This window comes from Hyla sarda, unplaced genomic scaffold (genome assembly GCF_029499605.1).
Source record: "Hyla sarda isolate aHylSar1 unplaced genomic scaffold, aHylSar1.hap1 scaffold_2541, whole genome shotgun sequence".
NCBI classification, from domain to species: domain Eukaryota; kingdom Metazoa; phylum Chordata; class Amphibia; order Anura; family Hylidae; genus Hyla; species Hyla sarda.
The window spans coordinates 1-20,971 of record NW_026609229.1 but is presented as its reverse complement, the minus strand read 5'-3'; the positions used below and the strand labels follow the sequence as shown (position 1 = coordinate 20,971).

The 20,971-nt window shown below is 45.9% G+C and overlaps 8 non-coding genes and 1 pseudogene across 8 annotated transcripts; all 9 read right to left on the bottom strand.

Moving 5' to 3' along the window:
• Nucleotides 1-300: 300 nt before the first annotated feature.
• On the bottom strand, nt 301-496 carry LOC130323769 (U2 spliceosomal RNA). The gene has a single exon (XR_008868974.1). It is a non-coding gene; the product is annotated as a U2 spliceosomal RNA (small nuclear RNA).
• A 2,144-nt stretch (nt 497-2,640) lies between these two features.
• Nucleotides 2,641-2,832, bottom strand: LOC130323768 (U2 spliceosomal RNA). Its single transcript, XR_008868973.1, has one exon. It is a non-coding gene; the product is annotated as a U2 spliceosomal RNA (small nuclear RNA).
• A 2,114-nt stretch (nt 2,833-4,946) lies between these two features.
• On the bottom strand, nt 4,947-5,137 carry LOC130323760 (U2 spliceosomal RNA). Its single transcript, XR_008868966.1, has one exon. It is a non-coding gene; the product is annotated as a U2 spliceosomal RNA (small nuclear RNA).
• A 2,098-nt stretch (nt 5,138-7,235) lies between these two features.
• On the bottom strand, nt 7,236-7,426 carry LOC130323776 (U2 spliceosomal RNA). The gene has a single exon (XR_008868979.1). It is a non-coding gene; the product is annotated as a U2 spliceosomal RNA (small nuclear RNA).
• Nucleotides 7,427-9,523: 2,097 nt separating this feature from the next.
• Nucleotides 9,524-9,714, bottom strand: LOC130323775 (U2 spliceosomal RNA). The gene has a single exon (XR_008868978.1). It is a non-coding gene; the product is annotated as a U2 spliceosomal RNA (small nuclear RNA).
• A 2,105-nt stretch (nt 9,715-11,819) lies between these two features.
• LOC130323773 (U2 spliceosomal RNA) lies at nt 11,820-12,000 on the bottom strand (annotated as a pseudogene).
• A 3,652-nt stretch (nt 12,001-15,652) lies between these two features.
• LOC130323774 (U2 spliceosomal RNA) lies at nt 15,653-15,843 on the bottom strand. The gene has a single exon (XR_008868977.1). It is a non-coding gene; the product is annotated as a U2 spliceosomal RNA (small nuclear RNA).
• A 2,098-nt stretch (nt 15,844-17,941) lies between these two features.
• On the bottom strand, nt 17,942-18,132 carry LOC130323771 (U2 spliceosomal RNA). The gene has a single exon (XR_008868976.1). It is a non-coding gene; the product is annotated as a U2 spliceosomal RNA (small nuclear RNA).
• A 2,092-nt stretch (nt 18,133-20,224) lies between these two features.
• Nucleotides 20,225-20,415, bottom strand: LOC130323759 (U2 spliceosomal RNA). The gene has a single exon (XR_008868965.1). It is a non-coding gene; the product is annotated as a U2 spliceosomal RNA (small nuclear RNA).
• Nucleotides 20,416-20,971: the final 556 nt, after the last annotated feature.

Here is a 20,971-nt window from a genome sequence, read left to right as displayed (position 1 = left end):
CACCCGCTATCAAGGCAGCTTGCCTATCATGTCATGCCCTACCTGCACAGGTGTGCTGCCTACTCAAATGATCCAATTAAGGAGGCCATTTAGTCAGCAGCAGCAGAAGTCCTGTGCCTGGACGCTCCAACAGGGGCCAGACACAAGCAGAAGCAGAAGCAGCAGAAGCAGCAGCAGCACCACCTTTTGTTTTTTGGCTGCAGCAGCAGCAGCAGCAGAAGGCCCACAGGGCTGGCTAGCTGGCTAGCCAGCAAGCAGGTAGCAATGAAAGTAGGAATCTTTCTTTTTAACCCTGTAAGGGGGTGGTGCACTGTACCCGAAGATACTGCCATATCGGGTCAATAGCATAGGGCGACGGAAGCAAGCTTCGAAATCGGGCCCCCGCGTTCTCAAAAATCCATTTAATATATGGTCCCCAGATAGGGGACGTATCAGATATTAAACTGATAAGAACAGATACTACACTTGATCTTAGCCAAAAGGCCGAAGAAGCGATTAACCGTGAAAGGGGGCGGGCCCAACAAGGTCCCCCTTCATGGGCACTATCACTGCTTGCTGTCAGGGAGGCTGCCCAGACAATTTTCCATGCACACTCTGGGCTGGGGGGCAGTCAACCCACCAGTACACACAGCAGAACCTAAACCCATACCCATTATTGCTAAGCAGCAAGACAGGGGCCCATTGCACTCCCACGGGGCCTTTTTAAATGCAATCCATAACCCGGATTTGCCAGGAACCCTTCTTACTCCTCCTACTTGCATGTGACACTGGGCTTAGGATCTGCATAGGAAACACACACACAAGCAACACACCTACCTTTGTTGCCTGCAGATGCCTCCTTGGCTGTCCCCAAACGGTAATCAAACCAACACCCACGGGAAGCTGTAAGCATAGAGAGACATGCCTTGCACCCCATTGGACTTACCTGTGTGGGTTAAATCCGGGTTATTTGACAACCTATGGCGGGTGATGGTTCTGCTCAGGCAGAGCAGTGCTGATGCTCCTCATAAAGCTGTCGCTGCTGTGAAGGTTCTAGGTGACATCACAAAATCCTATGGTTACATACACAACAAAGCTGGTTGTTGTTGTTTACACTCTGCAAGGCCTGTGGAAGTGAGTGACATCATAGCACTGTAGTTCTGAGGGTTCTAGATGGATGCAACAATCTCCTGTTGCTTCTATGAAGGCCATAATAGACGACATCACCAAACAGCTCCATAGTCACATACACAGCAAAGGAGAGATGTTGTTTACACCTAGTGATGTCAGTGGTATTGAGTGACATCACAGCACAGTGCTAAGGCTCCTGGGCCTGGACACAGCAGCGGCTGCAATATCTCAACGGAGAATACGTTATATATATATGTGTGGTGTGTAGTGTGCGCGTATATATATATATATATATATATATATATATATATAATATATATATATATTTCTCCGCCGAAATCACTTTTAAACCCATTTCCACCTTTTTTTCCCTTCTCTTCCTCTTACTTTTTTTTTCACGTTTTTTTTACGTTTTTCTCCTTTTCGCCTCTTTTCTGGGCGTATTATTCTTCTTTTTCTTCTTTTTTTTCGTCTAATGCATACCCCATCAGTGCAGCAATGCTTATTCAATACCGCCAGCAGATGGAGACCACTGGGGGGATAATTTTTCTAAGGATTTATACTGATTTTTCCTGTCTGAATTTGTCGCACAGAAAGTTGCAGGCCAAATATGTGTGACATTTCTGCGACTTTAGCTTCTAGAGCATTTTTACAACATTATACATAGGTGCTGAATACATAAAAAGCGACTGTTCAGCGACAGACAAGTCGCATCGCATCGGCTGAAAGAAGTAGGCCAGAATGTCAAGTCCATGTCTGGAGCAGGTTTAGATACAGTCTAAAGCATAGATCTCAAAGTCTGTGCACAGAATTTAGCAAGGGCCTCGCACCTTCTGATGCATCAGGTAGGTGCACAATAGCATAGCCTAACCCTCTGTACTTTGGTCTATATTGATGCGGGACATAGACAGCCAGCTGATGACCAATCCATTAGTGCAATGGATGGCTGGAAGCATTTGTCTTTGCCTTTGCAATACCACAGAAGCAATGCATGGTCAATGTACAGCAATGACACACCTGTGTGAACAGCCAGGAGACCCCCCCACCCCCCCATGTTATGTTACATAGTTACATAGTTAGTACGGTCGAAAAAAGACATATTGTCCATCAAGTTCAACCAGGGAATTAAGGGGTAGGGGTGTGGCGCGATATTGGGGAAGGGATGAGATTTTATATTTCTTCATAAGCATTAATCTTATTTTGTCAATTAGGAACATTCAGCACCCACCCCGCTATCAAGGCAGCTGCCTATCATGTCATGCCCTACCTGCACAGGTGTGCTGCCTACTCAAAATGATCCAATTAAGGAGGCCATTTAGTCAGCAGCAGCAGGAAGTACCTGTGCCTGGACGCTCCAACAGGGGCCAGACACAAGCAGAAGCAGAAGCAGCAGAAGCAGCAGCAGCACCACCTTTTGTTTTTTGGCTGCAGCAGCAGCAGCAGCAAGGCACCACAGGGGCTGGCTAGCTGGCTAGCCAGCAAGCAGGTAGCAATGAAAGTAGGAATCTTTCTTTTTAACCCTGTAAGGGGGGGTGGTGCACTGTACCCGAAGATACTGCCATATCGGGTCAATGCATAGGGCGACGGAAGCAAGCTTCGAAATCGGCCCCCGTTCTCAAAAATCCATTTAATATATGGTCCCCAGATAGGGGTCGTATCAGATATTAAACTGATAAGAACAGATACTACACTTGATCTTAGCCAAAAGGCCGAGGAAGCGATAACCGTGAAAGGGGCGGGGCCCCAACAAGGTCCCCCTTCATGGGCACTATCACTGCTTGCTGTCAGGGAGGCTGCCAGACAATTTTCCATGCACACTCTGGGCTGGGGGGCAGTCAACCACCAGTACACACAGCAGAACCTAAACCCATACCATTATTGCTAAGCAGCAAGACAGGGGCCCATTGCACTCCCACGGGGCCTTTTTAAATGCAATCCATAACCCGGATTTGCCAGGAACCCTTCTTACTCCTCCTACTTGCATGTGACACTGGGCTTAGGATCTGCATAGGAAACACACACACAAGCACACACCTACCTTTGTTGCCTGCAGATGCCTCCTTGGCTGTCCCCCAAACGGTATCAAACCAACACCCACGGGAAGCTGTAAGCATAGAGGACATGCCTGCACCCCATTGGGACTTACCTGTGTGGGGTTAAATCCGGGTTATTTGACAACCTATGGCGGGGTGATGGTTCTGCTCAGGCAGAGCAGTGCTGATGCTCCTCATAAAGCTGTCGCTGCTGTGAAGGTTCTAGGTGACATCACAAATCCCTATGGTTACATACACAACAAAGCTGGGTTGTTGTTGTTTACACTCTGCAAGGCCTGTGGAAGTGAGTGACATCATAGCACTGTAGTTTTGAGGGTTCTAGATGGATGCAACAATCTCCTGTTGCTTCTATGAAGGCACATAATAGACGACATCACCAAACAGCTCCATAGTCACATACACAGCAAAGGAGAGATGTTGTTTACACCTAGTGATGTCAGTGGTATTGAGTGACATCACAGCACAGTGCTAAGGCTCCTGGGCCTGGACACAGCAGCGGCATGCAATATCTCAACGGAGAATACGTTTATATATATGTGTGTGTGTGCGCGTATATATATATATATATATATATATAGTATATATATATATATATATATATTTCTCCGCCGAAATCACTTTTAAACCCATTTCCACCTTTTTTTCCCTTCTCTTCCTCTTACTTTTTTTTTCACGTTTTTTTTTACGTTTTTCTCCTTTTCGCCTCTTTTCTGGGCGTATTATTCTTCTTTTTCTTCTTTTTTTTCGTCTAATGCATACCCCATCAGTGCAGCAATGCTTATTCAATACCGCCAGCAGATGGAGACACTGGGGGATAATTTTCTAAGGATTTATACTGATTTTTCCTGTCTGAATTTGTCGCACAGAAAGTTGCAGGCCAAATATGTGTGACATTTCTGCGACTTTAGCTTCTAGAGCATTTTTTACAACATTATACATAGGTGCTGAATACATAAAAAGCGAACTGTTCAGCGACAGACAAGTCGCATCGGCTGAAAGTAGGCCAGAATGTCAGTCCATGTTGGAGCAGGTTTAGATACAGTCTAAAGCATAGATCTCAAAGTCTGTGCACAGAATTTAGCAAGGGCCTCGCACCTTCTGATGCATCAGGTAGGTGCACAATAGCATAGCCTAACCCTCTGTACTTTGGTCTATATTGATGCGGGACATAGACAGCCAGCTGATGACCAATCCATTAGTGCAATGGATGGCTGGAAGCATTTGTCTTTGCCTTTGCAATACCACAGAAGCAATGCATGGTCAATGTACAGCAATGACACACCTGTGTGAACAGCCAGGAGACCCCCCCCCCCATGTTATGTTACATAGTTACATAGTTAGTACGGTCGAAAAAAGACATATGTCCATCAAGTTCAACCAGGGAATTAAGGGGTAGGGGTGTGGCGCGATATTGGGGAAGGGATGAGATTTTATATTTCTTCATAAGCATTAATCTTATTTTGTCAATTAGGAACATTCAGCACCCACCCGCTATCAAGGCAGCTGCCTATCATGTCATGCCCTACCTGCACAGGTGTGCTGCCTACTCAAATGATCCAATTAAGGAGGCCATTTAGTCAGCAGCAGCAGAAGTCCTGTGCCTGGACGCTCCAACAGGGGCCAGACACAAGCAGAAGCAGAAGCAGCAGAAGCAGCAGCAGCACCACCTTTTGTTTTTTGGCTGCAGCAGCAGCAGCAGCAAGGCCCACAGGGCTGGCTAGCTGGCTAGCCAGCAAGCAGGTAGCAATGAAAGTAGGAATCTTTCTTTTTAACCCTGTAAGGGGGTGGTGCACTGTACCCGAAGATACTGCCATATCGGGTCAATGCATAGGGCGACGGAAGCAAGCTTCGAAATCGGCCCCCGTTCTCAAAAATCCATTTAATATATGGTCCCCAGATAGGGGACGTATCAGATATTAAACTGATAAGAACAGATACTACACTTGATCTTAGCCAAAAGGCCGAGAAGCGATAACCGTGAAAGGGGCGGGCCCAACAAGGTCCCCTTCATGGGCACTATCACTGCTTGCTGTCAGGGAGGCTGCCAGACAATTTTCCATGCACACTCTGGGCTGGGGGGCAGTCAACCACCAGTACACACAGCAGAACCTAAACCCATACCATTATTGCTAAGCAGCAAGACAGGGGCCCATTGCACTCCCACGGGGCCTTTTTAAATGCAATCCATAACCCGGATTTGCCAGGAACCCTTCTTACTCCTCCTACTTGCATGTGACACTGGGCTTAGGATCTGCATAGGAAACACACACACAAGCACACACCTACCTTTGTTGCCTGCAGATGCCTCCTTGGCTGTCCCCAAACGGTATCAAACCAACACCCACGGGAAGCTGTAAGCATAGAGGACATGCCTGCACCCCATTGGACTTACCTGTGTGGGTTAAATCCGGGTTATTTGACAACCTATGGCGGTGATGGTTCTGCTCAGGCAGAGCAGTGCTGATGCTCCTCATAAAGCTGTCGCTGCTGTGAAGGTTCTAGGTGACATCACAAATCCCTATGGTTACATACACAACAAAGCTGGGTTGTTGTTGTTTACACTCTGCAAGGCCTGTGGAAGTGAGTGACATCATAGCACTGTAGTTCTGAGGGTTCTAGATGGATGCAACAATCTCCTGTTGCTTCTATGAAGGCCATAATAGACGACATCACCAAACAGCTCCATAGTCACATACACAGCAAAGGAGAGATGTTGTTTACACCTAGTGATGTCAGTGGTATTGAGTGACATCACAGCACAGTGCTAAGGCTCCTGGGCCTGGACACAGCAGCGGCTGCAATATCTCAACGGAGAATACGTTTATATATATGTGTGTGTGTGCGCGTATATATATATATATATATATATATATATATATATATATATATATATATTTCTCCGCCGAAATCACTTTTAAACCCATTTCCACCTTTTTTTCCCTTCTCTTCCTCTTACTTTTTTTTCACGTTTTTTTACGTTTTTCTCCTTTTCGCCTCTTTTCTGGGCGTATTATTCTTCTTTTTCTTCTTTTTTTTCGTCTAATGCATACCCCATCAGTGCAGCAATGCTTATTCAATACCGCCAGCAGATGGAGACACTGGGGGATAATTTTCTAAGGATTTATACTGATTTTTCCTGTCTGAATTTGTCGCACAGAAAGTTGCAGGCCAAATATGTGTGACATTTCTGCGACTTTAGCTTCTAGAGCATTTTTACAACATTATACATAGGTGCTGAATACATAAAAAGCGACTGTTCAGCGACAGACAAGTCGCATCGGCTGAAAGTAGGCCAGAATGTCAGTCCATGTTGGAGCAGGTTTAGATACAGTCTAAAGCATAGATCTCAAAGTCTGTGCACAGAATTTAGCAAGGGCCTCGCACCTTCTGATGCATCAGGTAGGTGCACAATAGCATAGCCTAACCCTCTGTACTTTGGTCTATATTGATGCGGGACATAGACAGCCAGCTGATGACCAATCCATTAGTGCAATGGATGGCTGGAAGCATTTGTCTTTGCCTTTGCAATACCACAGAAGCAATGCATGGTCAATGTACAGCAATGACACACCTGTGTGAACAGCCAGGAGACCCCCCCCCCCATGTTATGTTACATAGTTACATAGTTAGTACGGTCGAAAAAAGACATATGTCCATCAAGTTCAACCAGGGAATTAAGGGGTAGGGGTGTGGCGCGATATTGGGGAAGGGATGAGATTTTATATTTCTTCATAAGCATTAATCTTATTTTGTCAATTAGGAACATTCAGCACCCACCCGCTATCAAGGCAGCTGCCTATCATGTCATGCCCTACCTGCACAGGTGTGCTGCCTACTCAAATGATCCAATTAAGGAGGCCATTTAGTCAGCAGCAGCAGAAGTCCTGTGCCTGGACGCTCCAACAGGGGCCAGACACAAGCAGAAGCAGAAGCAGCAGAAGCAGCAGCAGCACCACCTTTTGTTTTTTGGCTGCAGCAGCAGCAGCAGCAAGGCCCACAGGGCTGGCTAGCTGGCTAGCCAGCAAGCAGGTAGCAATGAAAGTAGGAATCTTTCTTTTTAACCCTGTAAGGGGGTGGTGCACTGTACCCGAAGATACTGCCATATCGGGTCAATGCATAGGGCGACGGAAGCAAGCTTCGAAATCGGCCCCCGTTCTCAAAAATCCATTTAATATATGGTCCCCAGATAGGGGACGTATCAGATATTAAACTGATAAGAACAGATACTACACTTGATCTTAGCCAAAAGGCCGAGAAGCGATAACCGTGAAAGGGGCGGGCCCAACAAGGTCCCCTTCATGGGCACTATCACTGCTTGCTGTCAGGGAGGCTGCCAGACAATTTTCCATGCACACTCTGGGCTGGGGGGCAGTCAACCACCAGTACACACAGCAGAACCTAAACCCATACCATTATTGCTAAGCAGCAAGACAGGGGCCCATTGCACTCCCACGGGGCCTTTTTAAATGCAATCCATAACCCGGATTTGCCAGGAACCCTTCTTACTCCTCCTACTTGCATGTGACACTGGGCTTAGGATCTGCATAGGAAACACACACACAAGCACACACCTACCTTTGTTGCCTGCAGATGCCTCCTTGGCTGTCCCCAAACGGTATCAAACCAACACCCACGGGAAGCTGTAAGCATAGAGGACATGCCTGCACCCCATTGGACTTACCTGTGTGGGTTAAATCCGGGTTATTTGACAACCTATGGCGGTGATGGTTCTGCTCAGGCAGAGCAGTGCTGATGCTCCTCATAAAGCTGTCGCTGCTGTGAAGGTTCTAGGTGACATCACAAATCCCTATGGTTACATACACAACAAAGCTGGGTTGTTGTTGTTTACACTCTGCAAGGCCTGTGGAAGTGAGTGACATCATAGCACTGTAGTTCTGAGGGTTCTAGATGGATGCAACAATCTCCTGTTGCTTCTATGAAGGCCATAATAGACGACATCACCAAACAGCTCCATAGTCACATACACAGCAAAGGAGAGATGTTGTTTACACCTAGTGATGTCAGTGGTATTGAGTGACATCACAGCACAGTGCTAAGGCTCCTGGGCCTGGACACAGCAGCGGCTGCAATATCTCAACGGAGAATACGTTTATATATATGTGTGTGTGTGCGCGTATATATATATATATATATATATATATATATATATATATATATATATTTCTCCGCCGAAATCACTTTTAAACCCATTTCCACCTTTTTTTCCCTTCTCTTCCTCTTACTTTTTTTTCACGTTTTTTTACGTTTTTCTCCTTTTCGCCTCTTTTCTGGGCGTATTATTCTTCTTTTTCTTCTTTTTTTTCGTCTAATGCATACCCCATCAGTGCAGCAATGCTTATTCAATACCGCCAGCAGATGGAGACACTGGGGGATAATTTTCTAAGGATTTATACTGATTTTTCCTGTCTGAATTTGTCGCACAGAAAGTTGCAGGCCAAATATGTGTGACATTTCTGCGACTTTAGCTTCTAGAGCATTTTTACAACATTATACATAGGTGCTGAATACATAAAAAGCGACTGTTCAGCGACAGACAAGTCGCATCGGCTGAAAGTAGGCCAGAATGTCAGTCCATGTTGGAGCAGGTTTAGATACAGTCTAAAGCATAGATCTCAAAGTCTGTGCACAGAATTTAGCAAGGGCCTCGCACCTTCTGATGCATCAGGTAGGTGCACAATAGCATAGCCTAACCCTCTGTACTTTGGTCTATATTGATGCGGGACATAGACAGCCAGCTGATGACCAATCCATTAGTGCAATGGATGGCTGGAAGCATTTGTCTTTGCCTTTGCAATACCACAGAAGCAATGCATGGTCAATGTACAGCAATGACACACCTGTGTGAACAGCCAGGAGACCCCCCCCCCCCATGTTATGTTACATAGTTACATAGTTAGTACGGTCGAAAAAAGACATATGTCCATCAAGTTCAACCAGGGAATTAAGGGGTAGGGGTGTGGCGCGATATTGGGGAAGGGATGAGATTTTATATTTCTTCATAAGCATTAATCTTATTTTGTCAATTAGGAACATTCAGCACCCACCCGCTATCAAGGCAGCTGCCTATCATGTCATGCCCTACCTGCACAGGTGTGCTGCCTACTCAAATGATCCAATTAAGGAGGCCATTTAGTCAGCAGCAGCAGAAGTCCTGTGCCTGGACGCTCCAACAGGGGCCAGACACAAGCAGAAGCAGAAGCAGCAGAAGCAGCAGCAGCACCACCTTTTGTTTTTTGGCTGCAGCAGCAGCAGCAGCAAGGCCCACAGGGCTGGCTAGCTGGCTAGCCAGCAAGCAGGTAGCAATGAAAGTAGGAATCTTTCTTTTTAACCCTGTAAGGGGGTGGTGCACTGTACCCGAAGATACTGCCATATCGGGTCAATGCATAGGGCGACGGAAGCAAGCTTCGAAATCGGCCCCCGTTCTCAAAAATCCATTTAATATATGGTCCCCAGATAGGGGACGTATCAGATATTAAACTGATAAGAACAGATACTACACTTGATCTTAGCCAAAAGGCCGAGAAGCGATAACCGTGAAAGGGGCGGGCCCAACAAGGTCCCCTTCATGGGCACTATCACTGCTTGCTGTCAGGGAGGCTGCCAGACAATTTTCCATGCACACTCTGGGCTGGGGGGCAGTCAACCACCAGTACACACAGCAGAACCTAAACCCATACCATTATTGCTAAGCAGCAAGACAGGGGCCCATTGCACTCCCACGGGGCCTTTTTAAATGCAATCCATAACCCGGATTTGCCAGGAACCCTTCTTACTCCTCCTACTTGCATGTGACACTGGGCTTAGGATCTGCATAGGAAACACACACACAAGCACACACCTACCTTTGTTGCCTGCAGATGCCTCCTTGGCTGTCCCCAAACGGTATCAAACCAACACCCACGGGAAGCTGTAAGCATAGAGGACATGCCTGCACCCCATTGGACTTACCTGTGTGGGTTAAATCCGGGTTATTTGACAACCTATGGCGGTGATGGTTCTGCTCAGGCAGAGCAGTGCTGATGCTCCTCATAAAGCTGTCGCTGCTGTGAAGGTTCTAGGTGACATCACAAATCCCTATGGTTACATACACAACAAAGCTGGGTTGTTGTTGTTTACACTCTGCAAGGCCTGTGGAAGTGAGTGACATCATAGCACTGTAGTTCTGAGGGTTCTAGATGGATGCAACAATCTCCTGTTGCTTCTATGAAGGCCATAATAGACGACATCACCAAACAGCTCCATAGTCACATACACAGCAAAGGAGAGATGTTGTTTACACCTAGTGATGTCAGTGGTATTGAGTGACATCACAGCACAGTGCTAAGGCTCCTGGGCCTGGACACAGCAGCGGCTGCAATATCTCAACGGAGAATACGTTTATATATATGTGTGTGTGTGCGCGTATATATATATATATATATATATATATATATATATATATATATATATATATATATTTCTCCGCCGAAATCACTTTTAAACCCATTTCCACCTTTTTTTCCCTTCTCTTCCTCTTACTTTTTTTTCACGTTTTTTTACGTTTTTCTCCTTTTCGCCTCTTTTCTGGGCGTATTATTCTTCTTTTTCTTCTTTTTTTTCGTCTAATGCATACCCCATCAGTGCAGCAATGCTTATTCAATACCGCCAGCAGATGGAGACACTGGGGGATAATTTTCTAAGGATTTATACTGATTTTTCCTGTCTGAATTTGTCGCACAGAAAGTTGCAGGCCAAATATGTGTGACATTTCTGCGACTTTAGCTTCTAGAGCATTTTTACAACATTATACATAGGTGCTGAATACATAAAAAGCGACTGTTCAGCGACAGACAAGTCGCATCGGCTGAAAGTAGGCCAGAATGTCAGTCCATGTTGGAGCAGGTTTAGATACAGTCTAAAGCATAGATCTCAAAGTCTGTGCACAGAATTTAGCAAGGGCCTCGCACCTTCTGATGCATCAGGTAGGTGCACAATAGCATAGCCTAACCCTCTGTACTTTGGTCTATATTGATGCGGGACATAGACAGCCAGCTGATGACCAATCCATTAGTGCAATGGATGGCTGGAAGCATTTGTCTTTGCCTTTGCAATACCACAGAAGCAATGCATGGTCAATGTACAGCAATGACACACCTGTGTGAACAGCCAGGAGACCCCCCCCCCCCATGTTATGTTACATAGTTACATAGTTAGTACGGTCGAAAAAAGACATATGTCCATCAAGTTCAACCAGGGAATTAAGGGGTAGGGGTGTGGCGCGATATTGGGGAAGGGATGAGATTTTATATTTCTTCATAAGCATTAATCTTATTTTGTCAATTAGGAACATTCAGCACCCACCCGCTATCAAGGCAGCTGCCTATCATGTCATGCCCTACCTGCACAGGTGTGCTGCCTACTCAAATGATCCAATTAAGGAGGCCATTTAGTCAGCAGCAGCAGAAGTCCTGTGCCTGGACGCTCCAACAGGGGCCAGACACAAGCAGAAGCAGAAGCAGCAGAAGCAGCAGCAGCACCACCTTTTGTTTTTTGGCTGCAGCAGCAGCAGCAGCAAGGCCCACAGGGCTGGCTAGCTGGCTAGCCAGCAAGCAGGTAGCAATGAAAGTAGGAATCTTTCTTTTTAACCCTGTAAGGGGGTGGTGCACTGTACCCGAAGATACTGCCATATCGGGTCAATGCATAGGGCGACGGAAGCAAGCTTCGAAATCGGCCCCCGTTCTCAAAAATCCATTTAATATATGGTCCCCAGATAGGGGACGTATCAGATATTAAACTGATAAGAACAGATTTTTAAGTTAGCCCTCAGAAACTCAATCAGAGTTCCAAGATCTTATTTGAACTCGATTGTTGCTCATCATCAGGTAACCCATTTTTTATTTCTTTTTAACACTAATGACCACGAAATAAAATCAATAAAAAAGATTTAACCAGAAAAAAAAAAAACATACACATTTACAATAACAAACAAACATTGCTTTGACCAGTAATTAATCATAGAGAAATTCCATTTCTCCAGGCATATACCATTAAGAAATCTATCATTCCACGGTTTATCGTTCCTCTTATCATCTGTCTTTTTACCGGAAGTCCCAACCAAGATGGAACTTTATAAGTGTCCAAAAATCTGTCCATATCAGCTTGAAATGAAAAATACACTTTGTCTCTAGCTTCCTCGTACCGATTTCCATATTTCGACCTTAGTTCCATTAAATCCATATCAAATGGTTTTCTTTCCTTTTTTGGCATATTTTCCAACATGCCATCCAAAACACCTCCAAATTCCATTGGTACATAAACCTCTTCTTTCTTTTTCTTTTCTTCAGCCACTTTTCTGGCTGGAACTTCCTCCAACTCAGGTTCTACAATTTCTTCTTCTTCCCTACTCCTTTTAGCTGTTTCCTTTTTCGTTGTTTGTTTCTTGGGACATAAATTTACCAGGTGATCTTCCTCACCGCACAGATGACACTTCTTTTTTTTGTTGTTGTTGCAGGTGTCTGCTTCATGACCTCCCTCCTGGCACTTATAGCACCACGAGTGAGTACATAAGTCTTTCCCGTGCCCGTATTGTTTACATTTACGGCAAAATTCCTCCATCCCTGAATAGAACAAGTCACCATTGACCGATCCAATTTTGAATCGCCCAGGTGGATAAATTACTTTACCGTCAGGTTCCATTTTAAATTTAACTTTAAATTTCCATTTTGTAGTCCATAGGCCATATTGGTTCAGGACTTTTCCCTTTGACAGAATATTGTCACAGAATCTAGAAAGAAAAGTCTCAATGTCTTTTTCCAATATATATGGGCTATACATCCGTACCGTCAATATTTTCTCCTGGTTCGGAAAATGCGGGGTCACCTCCACACCCTCCAAAACTGGATTGGCCTTCTTTTGCTGGTACTTGCTGCAAAAAAAATTAAAGTCCTCTTCAGAAGCCAATATAACATCGTAGTGTCCATTTCTTGGGAATTCAAGCATAGACAGGATTTGTTCCTTCTTAATTTCCAGCAACTTGAATAAGATCTCCTCGACCACGAAACATAATCCTTTTCCTCTCTTACAGGTATCCAATAAGGAAATCCGGACTCCATTTCTGAGCTTAGCATACTCAGGGATGCCTTCTGATGATGCTCCACTTGATCCAGCCATGTCCATCAGGATAAACACCTCCCCCACTGTAAGCAGGTAGGTGGTGGTGATCGCTCCCCGTTGTCTGGGGACTAAGCCGGCTCCCTAATAGCAGCAGGGGGGTGAAGTCCCTCCGTTAAGAAGGACGATCCCCCCAGGCAAAGGAGCCGGGTACCCCAGACACCCTCTGGCCAGACCAAGTGAGCAGAACTACACTTGATCTTAGCCAAAAGGCCGAGAAGCGATAACCGTGAAAGGGGCGGGCCCAACAAGGTCCCCTTCATGGGCACTATCACTGCTTGCTGTCAGGGAGGCTGCCAGACAATTTTCCATGCACACTCTGGGCTGGGGGGCAGTCAACCACCAGTACACACAGCAGAACCTAAACCCATACCATTATTGCTAAGCAGCAAGACAGGGGCCCATTGCACTCCCACGGGGCCTTTTTAAATGCAATCCATAACCCGGATTTGCCAGGAACCCTTCTTACTCCTCCTACTTGCATGTGACACTGGGCTTAGGATCTGCATAGGAAACACACACACAAGCACACACCTACCTTTGTTGCCTGCAGATGCCTCCTTGGCTGTCCCCAAACGGTATCAAACCAACACCCACGGGAAGCTGTAAGCATAGAGGACATGCCTGCACCCCATTGGACTTACCTGTGTGGGTTAAATCCGGGTTATTTGACAACCTATGGCGGTGATGGTTCTGCTCAGGCAGAGCAGTGCTGATGCTCCTCATAAAGCTGTCGCTGCTGTGAAGGTTCTAGGTGACATCACAAATCCCTATGGTTACATACACAACAAAGCTGGGTTGTTGTTGTTTACACTCTGCAAGGCCTGTGGAAGTGAGTGACATCATAGCACTGTAGTTCTGAGGGTTCTAGATGGATGCAACAATCTCCTGTTGCTTCTATGAAGGCCATAATAGACGACATCACCAAACAGCTCCATAGTCACATACACAGCAAAGGAGAGATGTTGTTTACACCTAGTGATGTCAGTGGTATTGAGTGACATCACAGCACAGTGCTAAGGCTCCTGGGCCTGGACACAGCAGCGGCTGCAATATCTCAACGGAGAATACGTTTATATATATGTGTGTGTGTGCGCGTATATATATATATATATATATATATATATATATATATATATATTTCTCCGCCGAAATCACTTTTAAACCCATTTCCACCTTTTTTTCCCTTCTCTTCCTCTTACTTTTTTTTCACGTTTTTTTTACGTTTTTCTCCTTTTCGCCTCTTTTCTGGGCGTATTATTCTTCTTTTTCTTCTTTTTTTTCGTCTAATGCATACCCCATCAGTGCAGCAATGCTTATTCAATACCGCCAGCAGATGGAGACACTGGGGGATAATTTTCTAAGGATTTATACTGATTTTTCCTGTCTGAATTTGTCGCACAGAAAGTTGCAGGCCAAATATGTGTGACATTTCTGCGACTTTAGCTTCTAGAGCATTTTTACAACATTATACATAGGTGCTGAATACATAAAAAGCGACTGTTCAGCGACAGACAAGTCGCATCGGCTGAAAGTAGGCCAGAATGTCAGTCCATGTTGGAGCAGGTTTAGATACAGTCTAAAGCATAGATCTCAAAGTCTGTGCACAGAATTTAGCAAGGGCCTCGCACCTTCTGATGCATCAGGTAGGTGCACAATAGCATAGCCTAACCCTCTGTACTTTGGTCTATATTGATGCGGGACATAGACAGCCAGCTGATGACCAATCCATTAGTGCAATGGATGGCTGGAAGCATTTGTCTTTGCCTTTGCAATACCACAGAAGCAATGCATGGTCAATGTACAGCAATGACACACCTGTGTGAACAGCCAGGAGACCCCCCCCCCCATGTTATGTTACATAGTTACATAGTTAGTACGGTCGAAAAAAGACATATGTCCATCAAGTTCAACCAGGGAATTAAGGGGTAGGGGTGTGGCGCGATATTGGGGAAGGGATGAGATTTTATATTTCTTCATAAGCATTAATCTTATTTTGTCAATTAGGAACATTCAGCACCCACCCGCTATCAAGGCAGCTGCCTATCATGTCATGCCCTACCTGCACAGGTGTGCTGCCTACTCAAATGATCCAATTAAGGAGGCCATTTAGTCAGCAGCAGCAGAAGTCCTGTGCCTGGACGCTCCAACAGGGGCCAGACACAAGCAGAAGCAGAAGCAGCAGAAGCAGCAGCAGCACCACCTTTTGTTTTTTGGCTGCAGCAGCAGCAGCAGCAAGGCCCACAGGGCTGGCTAGCTGGCTAGCCAGCAAGCAGGTAGCAATGAAAGTAGGAATCTTTCTTTTTAACCCTGTAAGGGGGTGGTGCACTGTACCCGAAGATACTGCCATATCGGGTCAATGCATAGGGCGACGGAAGCAAGCTTCGAAATCGGCCCCCGTTCTCAAAAATCCATTTAATATATGGTCCCCAGATAGGGGACGTATCAGATATTAAACTGATAAGAACAGATACTACACTTGATCTTAGCCAAAAGGCCGAGAAGCGATAACCGTGAAAGGGGCGGGCCCAACAAGGTCCCCTTCATGGGCACTATCACTGCTTGCTGTCAGGGAGGCTGCCAGACAATTTTCCATGCACACTCTGGGCTGGGGGGCAGTCAACCACCAGTACACACAGCAGAACCTAAACCCATACCATTATTGCTAAGCAGCAAGACAGGGGCCCATTGCACTCCCACGGGGCCTTTTTAAATGCAATCCATAACCCGGATTTGCCAGGAACCCTTCTTACTCCTCCTACTTGCATGTGACACTGGGCTTAGGATCTGCATAGGAAACACACACACAAGCACACACCTACCTTTGTTGCCTGCAGATGCCTCCTTGGCTGTCCCCAAACGGTATCAAACCAACACCCACGGGAAGCTGTAAGCATAGAGGACATGCCTGCACCCCATTGGACTTACCTGTGTGGGTTAAATCCGGGTTATTTGACAACCTATGGCGGTGATGGTTCTGCTCAGGCAGAGCAGTGCTGATGCTCCTCATAAAGCTGTCGCTGCTGTGAAGGTTCTAGGTGACATCACAAATCCCTATGGTTACATACACAACAAAGCTGGGTTGTTGTTGTTTACACTCTGCAAGGCCTGTGGAAGTGAGTGACATCATAGCACTGTAGTTCTGAGGGTTCTAGATGGATGCAACAATCTCCTGTTGCTTCTATGAAGGCCATAATAGACGACATCACCAAACAGCTCCATAGTCACATACACAGCAAAGGAGAGATGTTGTTTACACCTAGTGATGTCAGTGGTATTGAGTGACATCACAGCACAGTGCTAAGGCTCCTGGGCCTGGACACAGCAGCGGCTGCAATATCTCAACGGAGAATACGTTTATATATATGTGTGTGTGTGCGCGTATATATATATATATATATATATATATATATATATATATATATATATATTTCTCCGCCGAAATCACTTTTAAACCCATTTCCACCTTTTTTTCCCTTCTCTTCCTCTTACTTTTTTTTCACGTTTTTTTACGTTTTTCTCCTTTTCGCCTCTTTTCTGGGCGTATTATTCTTCTTTTTCTTCTTTTTTTTCGTCTAATGCATACCCCATCAGTGCAGCAATGCTTATTCAATACCGCCAGCAGATGGAGACACTGGGGGATAATTTTCTAAGGATTTATACTGATTTTTCCTGTCTGAATTTGTCGCACAGAAAGTTGCAGGCCAAATATGTGTGACATTTCTGCGACTTTAGCTTCTAGAGCATTTTTACAACATTATACATAGGTGCTGAATACATAAAAAGCGACTGTTCAGCGACAGACAAGTCGCATCGGCTGAAAGTAGGCCAGAATGTCAGTCCATGTTGGAGCAGGTTTAGATACAGTCTAAAGCATAGATCTCAAAGTCTGTGCACAGAATTTAGCAAGGGCCTCGCACCTTCTGATGCATCAGGTAGGTGCACAATAGCATAGCCTAACCCTCTGTACTTTGGTCTATATTGATGCGGGACATAGACAGCCAGCTGATGACCAATCCATTAGTGCAATGGATGGCTGGAAGCATTTGTCTTTGCCTTTGCAATACCACAGAAGCAATGCATGGTCAATGTACAGCAATGACACACCTGTGTGAACAGCCAGGAGACCCCCCCCCCCATGTTATGTTACATAGTTACATAGTTAGTACGGTCGAAAAAAGACATATGTCCATCAAGTTCAACCAGGGAATTAAGGGGTAGGGGTGTGGCGCGATATTGGGGAAGGGATGAGATTTTATATTTCTTCATAAGCATTAATCTTATTTTGTCAATTAGGAACATTCAGCACCCACCCGCTATCAAGGCAGCTGCCTATCATGTCATGCCCTACCTGCACAGGTGTGCTGCCTACTCAAATGATCCAATTAAGGAGGCCATTTAGTCAGCAGCAGCAGAAGTCCTGTGCCTGGACGCTCCAACAGGGGCCAGACACAAGCAGAAGCAGAAGCAGCAGAAGCAGCAGCAGCACCACCTTTTGTTTTTTGGCTGCAGCAGCAGCAGCAGCAAGGCCCACAGGGCTGGCTAGCTGGCTAGCCAGCAAGCAGGTAGCAATGAAAGTAGGAATCTTTCTTTTTAACCCTGTAAGGGGGTGGTGCACTGTACCCGAAGATACTGCCATATCGGGTCAATGCATAGGGCGACGGAAGCAAGCTTCGAAATCGGCCCCCGTTCTCAAAAATCCATTTAATATATGGTCCCCAGATAGGGGACGTATCAGATATTAAACTGATAAGAACAGATACTACACTTGATCTTAGCCAAAAGGCCGAGAAGCGATAACCGTGAAAGGGGCGGGCCCAACAAGGTCCCCTTCATGGGCACTATCACTGCTTGCTGTCAGGGAGGCTGCCAGACAATTTTCCATGCACACTCTGGGCTGGGGGGCAGTCAACCACCAGTACACACAGCAGAACCTAAACCCATACCATTATTGCTAAGCAGCAAGACAGGGGCCCATTGCACTCCCACGGGGCCTTTTTAAATGCAATCCATAACCCGGATTTGCCAGGAACCCTTCTTACTCCTCCTACTTGCATGTGACACTGGGCTTAGGATCTGCATAGGAAACACACACACAAGCACACACCTACCTTTGTTGCCTGCAGATGCCTCCTTGGCTGTCCCCAAACGGTATCAAACCAACACCCACGGGAAGCTGTAAGCATAGAGGACATGCCTGCACCCCATTGGACTTACCTGTGTGGGTTAAATCCGGGTTATTTGACAACCTATGGCGGTGATGGTTATGCTCAGGCAGAGCAGTGCTGATGCTCCTCATAAAGCTGTCGCTGCTGTGAAGGTTCTAGGTGACATCACAAATCCCTATGGTTACATACACAACAAAGCTGGGTTGTTGTTGTTTACACTCTGCAAGGCCTGTGGAAGTGAGTGACATCATAGCACTGTAGTTCTGAGGGTTCTAGATGGATGCAACAATCTCCTGTTGCTTCTATGAAGGCCATAATAGACGACATCACCAAACAGCTCCATAGTCACATACACAGCAAAGGAGAGATGTTGTTTACACCTAGTGATGTCAGTGGTATTGAGTGACATCACAGCACAGTGCTAAGGCTCCTGGGCCTGGACACAGCAGCGGCTGCAATATCTCAACGGAGAATACGTTTATATATATGTGTGTGTGTGCGCGTATATATATATATATATATATATATATATATATATATATATATTTCTCCGCCGAAATCACTTTTAAACCCATTTCCACCTTTTTTTCCCTTCTCTTCCTCTTACTTTTTTTTCACGTTTTTTTACGTTTTTCTCCTTTTCGCCTCTTTTCTGGGCGTATTATTCTTCTTTTTCTTCTTTTTTTTCGTCTAATGCATACCCCATCAGTGCAGCAATGCTTATTCAATACCGCCAGCAGATGGAGACACTGGGGGATAATTTTCTAAGGATTTATACTGATTTTTCCTGTCTGAATTTGTCGCACAGAAAGTTGCAGGCCAAATATGTGTGACATTTCTGCGACTTTAGCTTCTAGAGCATTTTTACAACATTATACATAGGTGCTGAATACATAAAAAGCGACTGTTCAGCGACAGACAAGTCGCATCGGCTGAAAGTAGGCCAGAATGTCAGTCCATGTTGGAGCAGGTTTAGATACAGTCTAAAGCATAGATCTCAAAGTCTGTGCACAGAATTTAGCAAGGGCCTCGCACCTTCTGATGCATCAGGTAGGTGCACAATAGCATAGCCTAACCCTCTGTACTTTGGTCTATATTGATGCGGGACATAGACAGCCAGCTGATGACCAATCCATTAGTGCAATGGATGGCTGGAAGCATTTGTCTTTGCCTTTGCAATACCACAGAAGCAATGCATGGTCAATGTACAGCAATGACACACCTGTGTGAACAGCCAGGAGACCCCCCCCCCCATGTTATGTTACATAGTTACATAGTTAGTACGGTCGAAAAAAGACATATGTCCATCAAGTTCAACCAGGGAATTAAGGGGTAGGGGTGTGGCGCGATATTGGGGAAGGGATGAGATTTTATATTTCTTCATAAGCATTAATCTTATTTTGTCAATTAGGAACATTCAGCACCCACCCGCTATCAAGGCAGCTGCCTATCATGTCATGCCCTACCTGCACAGGTGTGCTGCCTACTCAAATGATCCAATTAAGGAGGCCATTTAGTCAGCAGCAGCAGAAGTCCTGTGCCTGGACGCTCCAACAGGGGCCAGACACAAGCAGAAGCAGAAGCAGCAGAAGCAGCAGCAGCACCACCTTTTGTTTTTTGGCTGCAGCAGCAGCAGCAGCAAGGCCCACAGGGCTGGCTAGCTGGCTAGCCAGCAAGCAGGTAGCAATGAAAGTAGGAATCTTTCTTTTTAACCCTGTAAGGGGGTGGTGCACTGTACCCGAAGATACTGCCATATCGGGTCAATGCATAGGGCGACGGAAGCAAGCTTCGAAATCGGCCCCCGTTCTCAAAAATCCATTTAATATATGGTCCCCAGATAGGGGACGTATCAGATATTAAACTGATAAGAACAGATACTACACTTGATCTTAGCCAAAAGGCCGAGAAGCGATAACCGTGAAAGGGGCGGGCCCAACAAGGTCCCCTTCATGGGCACTATCACTGCTTGCTGTCAGGGAGGCTGCCAGACAATTTTCCATGCACACTCTGGGCTGGGGGGCAGTCAACCACCAGTACACACAGCAGAACCTAAACCCATACCATTATTGCTAAGCAGCAAGACAGGGGCCCATTGCACTCCCACGGGGCCTTTTTAAATGCAATCCATAACCCGGATTTGCCAGGAACCCTTCTTACTCCTCCTACTTGCATGTGACACTGGGCTTAGGATCTGCATAGGAAACACACACACAAGCACACACCTACCTTTGTTGCCTGCAGATGCCTCCTTGGCTGTCCCCAAACGGTATCAAACCAACACCCACGGGAAGCTGTAAGCATAGAGGACATGCCTGCACCCCATTGGACTTACCTGTGTGGGTTAAATCCGGGTTATTTGACAACCTATGGCGGTGATGGTTCTGCTCAGGCAGAGCAGTGCTGATGCTCCTCATAAAGCTGTCGCTGCTGTGAAGGTTCTAGGTGACATCACAAATCCCTATGGTTACA